The sequence below is a fragment of the Epargyreus clarus genome, unplaced genomic scaffold, assembly GCF_041222505.1.
Source record: "Epargyreus clarus isolate Ecla_fem2 unplaced genomic scaffold, WU_Ecla_fem_2.2 ptg000010l, whole genome shotgun sequence".
NCBI classification, from domain to species: domain Eukaryota; kingdom Metazoa; phylum Arthropoda; class Insecta; order Lepidoptera; family Hesperiidae; genus Epargyreus; species Epargyreus clarus.
In genome coordinates, this window is record NW_027332218.1 from 6,985,797 (window position 1) to 6,996,371 (window position 10,575).

Below are 10,575 nucleotides of genomic sequence, written 5' to 3' on the forward strand. Positions count from 1 at the left end.
CACTAAATAATATATAATATTTTACACTTAACTCGCTAAAAATATTTATACATCAGATGTAACTATCCCAACTAATAGCATACTTGGGATATGGAGGATGGAAAACCTAAATATGCTTTTTAAGAACAAAAATAATTCTAGATATATATATATCAAAATGAAAAGAATATTGTAACCAGTCTACAGATAGATCTAGTTATTTACACTGTTTAGGCCAAAATATTACAAGCACCAGCATCACGTTTTCATTATTGCGTCTAACATTGCTTGTAGAGCAACAAAATCTTGAGATTCGTGTATAGAAACGAAACGCTCCTCGAGGAAGCGAGTAACATACAGGGTAAAGCGTTGACGAAAAACAAATGGATCTAGAGATTTTTTTTTTTTTTTTTTTTTTAAATTCACATGAGACCCAAAATGCAACCCTTCCAAAACGAAAGGTTTATTTATTTTTATTTATTATTATTATTATTTTTTAATACTATTTTTTAGGACTGTCTGGACCAGTCTGATACTACCACAAACTCCCCAACCGTTCAGAGATAATCTTTAACAACAATTATTTTATTAGAAATAAAATGAATATTTCCATTTAAATAGTATAACCTTAGTCATGACATGTAAGTCATACTTCTTGTAGGTTTCCTAGTAAATAAATCTATTTAAAAACCTTCAAAGTGTTAATTCGCAATGTATAATCTTGATTTAGTGATAGCAAATTCATTCTGAAATTATTGAATGTATTAGGGAAATAAAAACATTTTTTGGGTATTCAATAAATCCAATATGTGCCTTGATATTACGGTTAAATGTGGGTATTAAACACCATGCTGTTTCTATATGAAATAACTGTGGAGTTGCCTACACGTATTAGGGTTTCACCGTGTTGAAGATGATTATTGAAAAAATATCTTTAAGCACAAGTAACGCTGCATTTAACTTTAAATAGTTGATCGGATTTGTTATTTAAATCAAATAACAAAAATACCGAGAATAATGACCATATGTTACATAACTGATTGTGTCCCGATAATAAAAATAATATGACAACTACCACCTGTAATTATATCTATCTGTAAGAGGGATAGTATTTTGATAAACATTATTAAAATTGTTATATATATATACATATCTTTGCATTTATAATAATTTTTATTTTTTAATATTATTATTATATATATTTTTTTATTTTATTTTATTTTATTTTTTTTATTTTTATTTCACCCTTGTGTTGATTTTTAATATTTTATCTAATGGTAAAGCAATTTGATTTTTTATTTATTTATTCCTTGTATAATACAATGAACAACCTTAACAGTTGTATTATTTCCAATTATCAAACTATCTTTTAAGTAACCAATAAATCCTAAAGAATGATATAGCTTATTATGTCTATGATCCTAAATTACTAAGTGTCGTTATTGTTCCTTGTCCAATATTATGACATTTCAAATAGGAACTATGTTATATAAATATATAACTGACACAATGTCCCTAGATCTTAATCAGTTATGTATGGTCTTGTATCTTTTAAAAGGTTAGTAAAAACATAAATATAGTGTTCTGCTCAAACCAAAGGAAAGAACTTGAAATGCATAGAATTTCCATCTAACCATAGACATGTAAACACTGTTTAAGGTAATCATGAATTAGTATCCAAATATGCATTCTTGAAAACAATAGTAAGTAGTGAGTGGAATGCCAGGCTTTATTTAAAGCTCAAGATTAAGACCAAGATATTCAATATAAACCAACATCACCATCATCAGGTGTTGGTAAAGTAAAAATATTGTAAAAAATTGGTTAAGAGTAAACAATATGTTACCACTGATGTGAGAAGTCTTTCTACACACATACCGAGTATATTTTGAAAAAAAAATCTTCATTCCTTGAGAATAATGAGTTTAAGTGTTTATACAAATAGACTCTTAAAGCTAACCACTTGCAAAACTTGGGTCAATAGTTATTTGTTACAACTGGTCTTTAAAAATATAATTATAATCGACCACATTATTAACCACTCACCTAAAAATCTGTTGTGATTGAAGATTTATTCCAAAGGAAACTTCGATCAAGCCTTTCTGTGATACAGGTATTTGTGCATGAGGCTTGTTGTAAGTCAGATAATGACCCTATTTGGTATGAGTATCTCAAACTTTTGGATGAAGTTTATCATAGGATGAAGTGTAAATATCTTCGTCATATTTGTTATTATAAAATATTGTACTATATATATATGAATTGAACAATCATTGTTTCTTAAACCATTTTTCCAATCATTTGTTCCAGTACTTGTACTATGAAATTTCTTCTTATTATTTATTATACATAATAAATGACCAGCACCAGTAATAAGATAATTGATAGCAAATTATCTTTATAAAGGCAAATAATTTAAAATTATTAAGAAACAATCATGTCAAATGCTCGAGAGCAGTAAGCATTCGCCTGATGTGGCATGGCTTTTGACTCTTTACAGCTACAATAGTAACTGTGACTTGTGCAACTTTTAAAGTCTAATCATGTGTTATCCGTCCCACAGTTTCCTAGAGGCTAGTGTTCTTCCTTTAAACTATTTTTTCCTTTAGTCTATCTATCACCATCTAGATAGATAGATAGTTCCTTTAGTAAATTACTCTTTAATATGCTGATCTACCTAGATACCAAATTCTTATGAATGGTTAAACCAAATTTAGGTTCTTCTAGAGTATTACAAAAGGATATAAATTGTCATCTCTATATCCTGTATCATGTACATTATTAATCTGAATGATTCTTCAATAAAATGTTCATTCATTAAAATCATTACACCCAATTGATGGTAATAGTTGTGTCTATCTACTGATTATTAGTATTTTGTTATATGGGTTATTTACCCGATGTGAAGGACATCATACCCTATTAGAATGGGTGAATATCCGTTGTATCCGTCTACTTAATAGTAGTATCTTATTATAGTTGTTATATAGGTAAATATCCAATATGTAAGGGTCCCTTATTTGAACGAATGAATATCCATTAGGTATATTCTACTCAATAGTAGATTATTTTATGTGAGTAAATACTCAATATAAACAGGTTAGTACCCATGAACGGGGCTAAATAGCACCCTATTTCTTGTAATGTAGGTAAATATCCAATATGTAAGGGTCATAACCTTATTTGAACGGGTGAATACCTATTAGGTATATTCTACTCAATAGTAGATTCTTTTATGTGAGTAAATACTCAGTATAAACGGGTTAGTACCCATGCACGGGGCTAAATAGCACCCTATTTCTATGTTCATAGCTTTATATAAGCGAGATTTATATAAGGATTTAAATAAGCGAGATCACCTAAATAGGTGACAAGCTTAGTTAATGAACATAAGACGTCAAATTCCTTGCTACAGAACAATATGGTAATCTAAAAATCCTTTGCTTGGAAAAATATATATGTAAAAATTTACCTTGTCATTCCTCATTAATATATAAGATTATCATCTTATCTTTAATAAATGAAAATAATACATTTTCAATTTGCGACTGCATTCGTAATGGCCGCCTAGTACAAGTCTTCAGAATAATTTCGTCAAAATTCTTTATTTTCCATTGTAACTTTTCTGCACAATATATCACACCTACGTCTTTTATAAATTATTAATTGAAATATTTGTTATAAATTAACAATTTTTACGATAAATTACTTATTTTATTTCTTATTTTGAAAAATCATAAATGAACACAGGCTGCACGAAAAACGATAATGACATTTACCGGTAGGGGGCGCTATAAGTAGGTTGGATATTGTTTTAAATTATTTGAATTCTAGGTTTTTAGCTCTGAATATACGTGACACAAGGCTGACGACTGGCGGTGTACTACAAGTCAACATTATCATTGAAGAGACTATGCAGTGAAGTACAATTATCTCTCTGGCATTGAGTCGCCCAAAAGTGTCTTTTTTAAAAAGGGTTATTAGAACATCGTGTTGACGTTATCATTTCTAGGTTTAAGTAATTATTTCGGCGTTATAATGAGCAATTCATTTTCTTAATCATTTTGTAGGCAAGAGGTATATTAAGCTAAATTGATAATGATATTTTTACGCTATTCTTCAAGTTTAATTAATACCTAACTAACGTGTTCTGTAATAACTAAGTTTATTTTTAAATATAGGAGTAGCAGACCAGTATGCAGACTATGTGATTATACGCGGTTATTTTTGCTTGCAAGTTAAGAGACTTCACACATCTTTGAAAAAAAATACATCACGCTCAGGCATATAAGATTTCTTAAAATATTTACCGTTAAAGTGTGTGATGATTAATTTCTAAGCTCGCTAAATCAATCATTTTCTCATTATTAAAATATAATCTTATTGACTTTCAAAAAGTGACTTTGCAATCCTACTTTGTAATAAATATGATTGACTTTGACTTTGATTTTGACATCACATATAGTGCGAAGCCTAAAATATGTAAATTCAAAATGAAATTCAAATTCAACTAAAGACAAATATATGTAATTTCACATCGCATTTATATAACAGTTCATTATACTCGTAGATTTAAATTGTCATTTCGAAATATTCTTTTCAGTATTTCAGTATGAACGCTCTGGTAGTCTCCCAAAATTGATTTTACTGTCAATACGCCATTGGCATTATTCTTCCCCTACTTGACTTTCCTCGGAATCTTTTATGCTCTGAGAATTGTATAAAATATTTTCAATACCTACTTTACAGTCGAATTTATTTTCTAAATTCCCATTTTTTATTATCGTAAAGCTATTACCGTCCCATTGTTGGGCACGGGTTTCCTTTCAAAGTGATAGAGGTTTCAGGCATAGTCTACCGCCATTTCTCCCTAATAACAACAATGTTAAGCGCTGCTGTGTTCTGGTTTGAGGGGTGTGGTAAAGAAGTCATACTTTTCCGAGGCTTTCCAGCTTGGTCCTCAGCGCATCGTTGGCCGATCTAAGGTAGGAATCTATAATCCTATCTCTATTCTAATCTATCTCTAATCTCTAATTGATTACAGATGTCCATGGGCGGCAGTAGCCTCTTACCATCAGGTGGACTGCATGTTCGCCTGCTATTCCTATATTTAAAAACAAGTAACATTATGTATAGTTGAATGGCAACGAATGGAGGAGGCTTTAACCGCCTTAGGCGGTCCTTAAGACTTACCTATATTAGAATTCTTATAAGTAAATATTATATAGATAAAATATTAAATATTGTATTCATAGACATAGATTAATAATAATAATAATATATCATAATTAAATCAAATGAAATTAATTGGGTATTAAATGAATTAAATTAAATAAATTAAAATTATATTAAATCGCTATTTGTAAATATTTTATTAAAACTAAATAGACTAAGATGACATGTTTTGTAAGAATTAAGGAATCAATAAAAGCTTTATTTATTATTTATTTATTTATAACATTATGTTAAATAAATAGATGGCAGATTAATATAAAAAAAATCTAGCGCTAGTGTCAATAAATCTCGAAGTTTTTGGAAGCCATGTGCGTAAAATGGCTCCACACTTCTCATATTACTGTGATTTAATGAAAATCGGAAGTCAGCAGAATACGCGAGGATATAACAATAAAAGAAAGTGTCGTTAGGTATTATGTCGCTGTCGCCATTTTATTTTGTAATTTTATCAAAAACAACCTTATTTTTGTCTTTTTGTTCTTTGCTACGGTCTATATTACGATACTTAAGAGTTAGGTGTGGAAAGGGTATAAAAATTAACTTTCCAGCTTTAGGTAAGATGTAGAGACCCTAGATTTACACAGATCGTAGTCTTTTTTCTAGTTATTTAGATTATTTAATTGATAAAATTTTCGTCTGTTATCCGTTCATTTGTCTGTCTGTATGTCTGTGTGTTTGTTCTGGGTAATCTTCAGAATATTCTTCTTTTTAAACGCGGGTGAAACCACAGAACGAATTTCGTTATGAATACGTAACATTCTGTTCACATTGCATTTTGCAAATTCAAGCTCCTGCAGTTCGTGTTCGTAAAATGCTTATGAATTTCGGTTGAAAACATTTCTGCTGATATTACGACCAAATACCAAACGCTAGTTGAATACCGAATAGGATTATTATCTAGAATGTAAGCTTTATCTACGTAAGAATTGACTAAACAAATAAATAAAATTAAATTTTATGTTTGTAATATCAAAATAACAGCTTTTTACTAATTGCTAACTTCCCAGAATTTGATCCTTATAAGCAACACAATCAGATAGTAGAATAATATAGAGGGTGTATTTTTCTCAAAATGAACTCGTTCGATTCCCCGCTAGGCAAAAAGTTATTTTTAAAAAGTAATGATGCACTTTTAGTTTTTATCAAAATCAGCCTCGTAACTCCTTTCAGCATTTTTCGCTAATCCTTATAGTTTCGGATTTGGTCCTGAAAGCCGGATTGAAAAATTCACCCGGTATACAGTATTTATAACAAATAATCATTTTTTTAATTTTCCATCTGCTATCCGTCCGTCTGTCTGTCTGTTTGTTCTGGGTAATCTTCAGAATAATCTTCTTTATAAACACTGAAACCACAGAACGCGTTTCGTTATGAATACGTAACATTCAGTTCACATTGCATTTTGCAAATTCAAGCTACTGCAGTTCGTGTTCGTAAAATGCTTATGAATTTCGGTCGAAAACATTTCTGCTGATATTACGACCAAATACCAAACGCTAGTTGAATACTGAATAGCATTATTATCTAGAATGTAAGCTTTATCTACGTAAGAATTGACTAAACAAATAAATAAAATTAAATTTTATGTTTGTTATATCAAAATAACAGCTTTTTACTAATTGTATATGAAAGTATATACAGACTTTATAACAAATAATCATTTTTTTAATTTTCCATCTGCTATCCGTCCGTCTGTCTGTCTGTTTGTTCTGGGTAATCTTCAGAATATTCTTCTTTATAAACACTGAAACCACAGAACGCGTTTCGTTATGAATACGTAACATTCAGTTCACATTGCATTTTGCAAATTCAAGCTACTGCAGTTCGTGTTCGTAAAATGCTTATGAATTTCGGTCGAAAACATTTCTGCTGATATTACGACCAAATACCAAACGCTAGTTGAATACCGAATAGGATTATTATCTAGAATGTAAGCTTTATCTACATATTAATTGACTAAACAAATAAATAAAATTAAATTTTATGTTTGTAATATCAAAATAACAGCTTTTTACTAATTGTATATGAAAGTATATACAGACTTTATAACAAATAATCATTTTTTTAATTTTCCATCTGCTATCCGTCCGTCTGTCTGTCTGTTTGTTCGGGTAATCTTCAGAATGTTCTTCTTTTTAAACACTGACACCACAGAACGCGTTTCGTTATGAATACGTAACATTCAGTTCACATTGCATTTTGAAAATTCAAGCTACTGCAGTTCGTGTTCGTAAAATGCTTATGAATTTCGGTCGAAAACATTTCTGCTGATATTACGACCAAATACCGAACGCTAGTTGAATACTGAATAGCATTATTATCTAGAATGTAAGCTTTATCGACGTAAGAATTGAATAGAATAGAATTAATGTTACAATTACATTTCGCTGGCATGTGAATGGCTGAGGAAATTGCAGCGTTTGGTTATTATATAACTATTTTATAGCAGCTAATAATAGTTATTTCATACTGGCTATTGTTTGCGATTTCGCTTACATTATGAAGCTTCAAGCAATACAGTGAATGTATTTCTGGGATAAATTCTAATATTTCCTTTTCTTTGTAAATTGATAGCCTAGTAGTTAAGAAAATTGGCCTCTTGATCGAGGGGTCCGAGGTTCAAATCCCAGGCACGCACCTCTGATTTTTCAAAATGATGTGCGTTTTATAAATTAATGATCACTTGCTTAAACGGCGAAGGAAAACATAGCGTGGAATATTCCGTCTTTAACCTATAATTCCGACTTGTGGGTATTTACTGTTCATATTATGGAAAATCATTTTATTTCCCCTCCGTACCGCAAGCCACCGAGTAAATAGTGATTACGACGGGGTTCAATATTAGTTGCTATTCTCCATAGACAACGTTCTATGTGTAAGACTTGCTTATGTGTTACACATACACTAGAAGGAGGGTGCTCCGCCACGCGGGTCCTCTATGTAGGTACTTATAAGTGTGAATAAAGTAAAAATGTGACATGAATTAAAGGTGGTAGAACCCTTTGTGGTTCGACTCCGGCGGCACCACCGCCACACCTATTTCTACCTAATAGCAGTGTTAGGCGCTGCTGTGTTCCGGTTTGAAGGGTGTGGTAAGGGAGACAGACTTTTCCGAGGCGTCCCAGCTTAGTCCTCAGGGGTAGCGGCGCATCTGTGACCGACCTCAGGTAGGTATATCTAATTCTGTCCCTGTAGTTCCGGGATTAGAATAGGGCTACGGTATCCCCTGCCTGTCGTAAGAGGCGACTAAAAGGGGGCTTCCGGGGTTGCCGGCGGCAAAAGTGGGAGCTCGAGCCGTCCGGAGAGCAACCCCGGGAAGAACGGCGGCATGTGTGGTCGCATGCCGTCGTAAACACCAGGTGTGCGGGAGGAGCGTAAAGTGCTCCCCCCAGGGCAGAGCCCGACCGGGGCATCGCGCTCGGAGGACTCCGATTGTGTTCCATCGGAGATCCCGGAGTTCTCCACCAAGCGCTGAGGACGGCCACCGGGGGGGTTTTAGTGCGGTAAAAATCCCACATAACCCGGCGTCGCTCCCACGTCGTCGGGTACCTTTTGAAGGTTTCCCCCTCGAAAACAAAAAAAAAAGGTATATCTAATTCTATCTGGGGTTGATTACATATGTCCATGAGCGGCAGTAGCCACTTACCATCAGGTGTACTGCATGCTCGTCTGCTACTCCTATATTATAAAAAAAAAGTTATAGTTTGCGTAAAACTCCTAGTCAGCTCTGAATATAGAAATGAATTGCGTCGCCATAGCAAATTGTATGACTACATTGCTCGCAACAACTTTAGCATTTTGGCGCGGACTATACCTAACAACAGTTATCAATAAAAGTATCTATGTCTAAAATGACCTATCCATCTTAGAAAAGACTCGTTCGTAGTACTAGTGTGAACGTATCCTTAATGCAAGCACTATTGATTCAATTGATTAAATATTACTGCATTGCAAACCTAGTTTGTGGCTTTGACTATAATTCTTGATGTACTTGGGCTTATTATCGTTAAATATGTATTATAATAATGTTGATCTATATGTATTAAAATGTATGTTTCTCTGTATGTCCTTTTAAGAATCGTAAACTATGCATTTGATAATTTGATGATCTTTAGCAAAGTTATTTTGCATGAACCCACGAAGGTTTCCGAGTTGTTACGACCAATTTTCGACAGATGACGCCACTGTCATTCCAATGAAGGTATAAATTTTCAATTATATGTATGTCATGTTTTTTTTAAACCCGAGCGAAGCCGCGGCCAGTACTAGAAATCTATAATTTTGATAAACACTATCGTAATCCGAATAAATGTTTCTTTCTTTCTTTCTTTGATTTATCTAGCAATTTTCTTTGGCTTTTTTTACGAAGCCGTTTATACTAGCAATGATTTAAACGATCGCTCAGTAGCTTAAACGACCAAATTGCCTACGCAACTATCGCTTAGGTACTTGACAATATCTTATGGGCAATCACCCTAAGTATTGTATAAAATACCTATATTTTATACCGCCCTATTTGAGCTACAAATAGGTTTGTTATCTTAGATACTATAAACCCTTTCAATCAACCCTTAATCGCTCTATATTTAGAAAATATATTTTAAACTATTCCATTAAAAAAATGGAGATGTTTTATTTTTATCTCCCACATTTGTCACTGCTTTTTATAATTATAAAGGTTAACCTGATCTGACCTTTGTAAGATACGTTACAAAATCCATTCAAAGTATTATTAGCCCACTTCATGAAAATTATAAATCGGGAATTTTACTTCATGTACATAGGCCAAAGTTCAAATTAATTGACCTATTATGTTATTTTATTTGAATGAACTGGTATTGTTTTGGAAACTTTAGCATTGGTAACAAGGTGGTAGAACCCTTTGTGGTTCGACTCCGGCGGCACCACCGCCACACCTATTTCTACCTAATAACAGCAGTGTTAGGCGCTGCTGTGTTCCGGTTTGAAGGGTGTGGTAAGGGAGACAGACTTTTCCGAGGCGTTCCAGCTTAGTCCTCAGGGGTAGCGGCGCATCTGTGGCCGACCTCAGGTAGGAATATCTAATCCTATATGAGATTGATTACAGATGTCCATGGGCGGCAGTAGCCACTTACCATCAGGTGGACTGCATGCTCGTCTTCTACTCCTATATTATAAAAAAAAAAAATTGTTAGAACAATATGTTCAACTTATTTTCGTAGTCATAGTTTGAGTATCTATTGAAATTGTGGTATTAATAGACGTTTACATATTTAAATTGAATAACTAATGATGTTGATGCTACTATTACCAATCTAAAAAAGTATTTTTATATATATTTGAACGAATAACATGAAACTAATGTAAAGTTTCTATTTCAGC

General features: G+C 32.6%; 1 long non-coding RNA gene across 1 annotated transcript in view; it reads right to left on the reverse strand.

Moving 5' to 3' along the window:
• Positions 1-3,742, reverse strand: part of LOC140745423 (uncharacterized) — a 63,748-nt gene extending 60,006 nt beyond the window's left edge. The window contains exon 1 of the long non-coding RNA XR_012102664.1: positions 3,452-3,742. This is a non-coding gene — a long non-coding RNA (uncharacterized LOC140745423). The remainder of the gene's footprint in view (positions 1-3,451) is intronic.
• Positions 3,743-10,575: the final 6,833 nt, after the last annotated feature.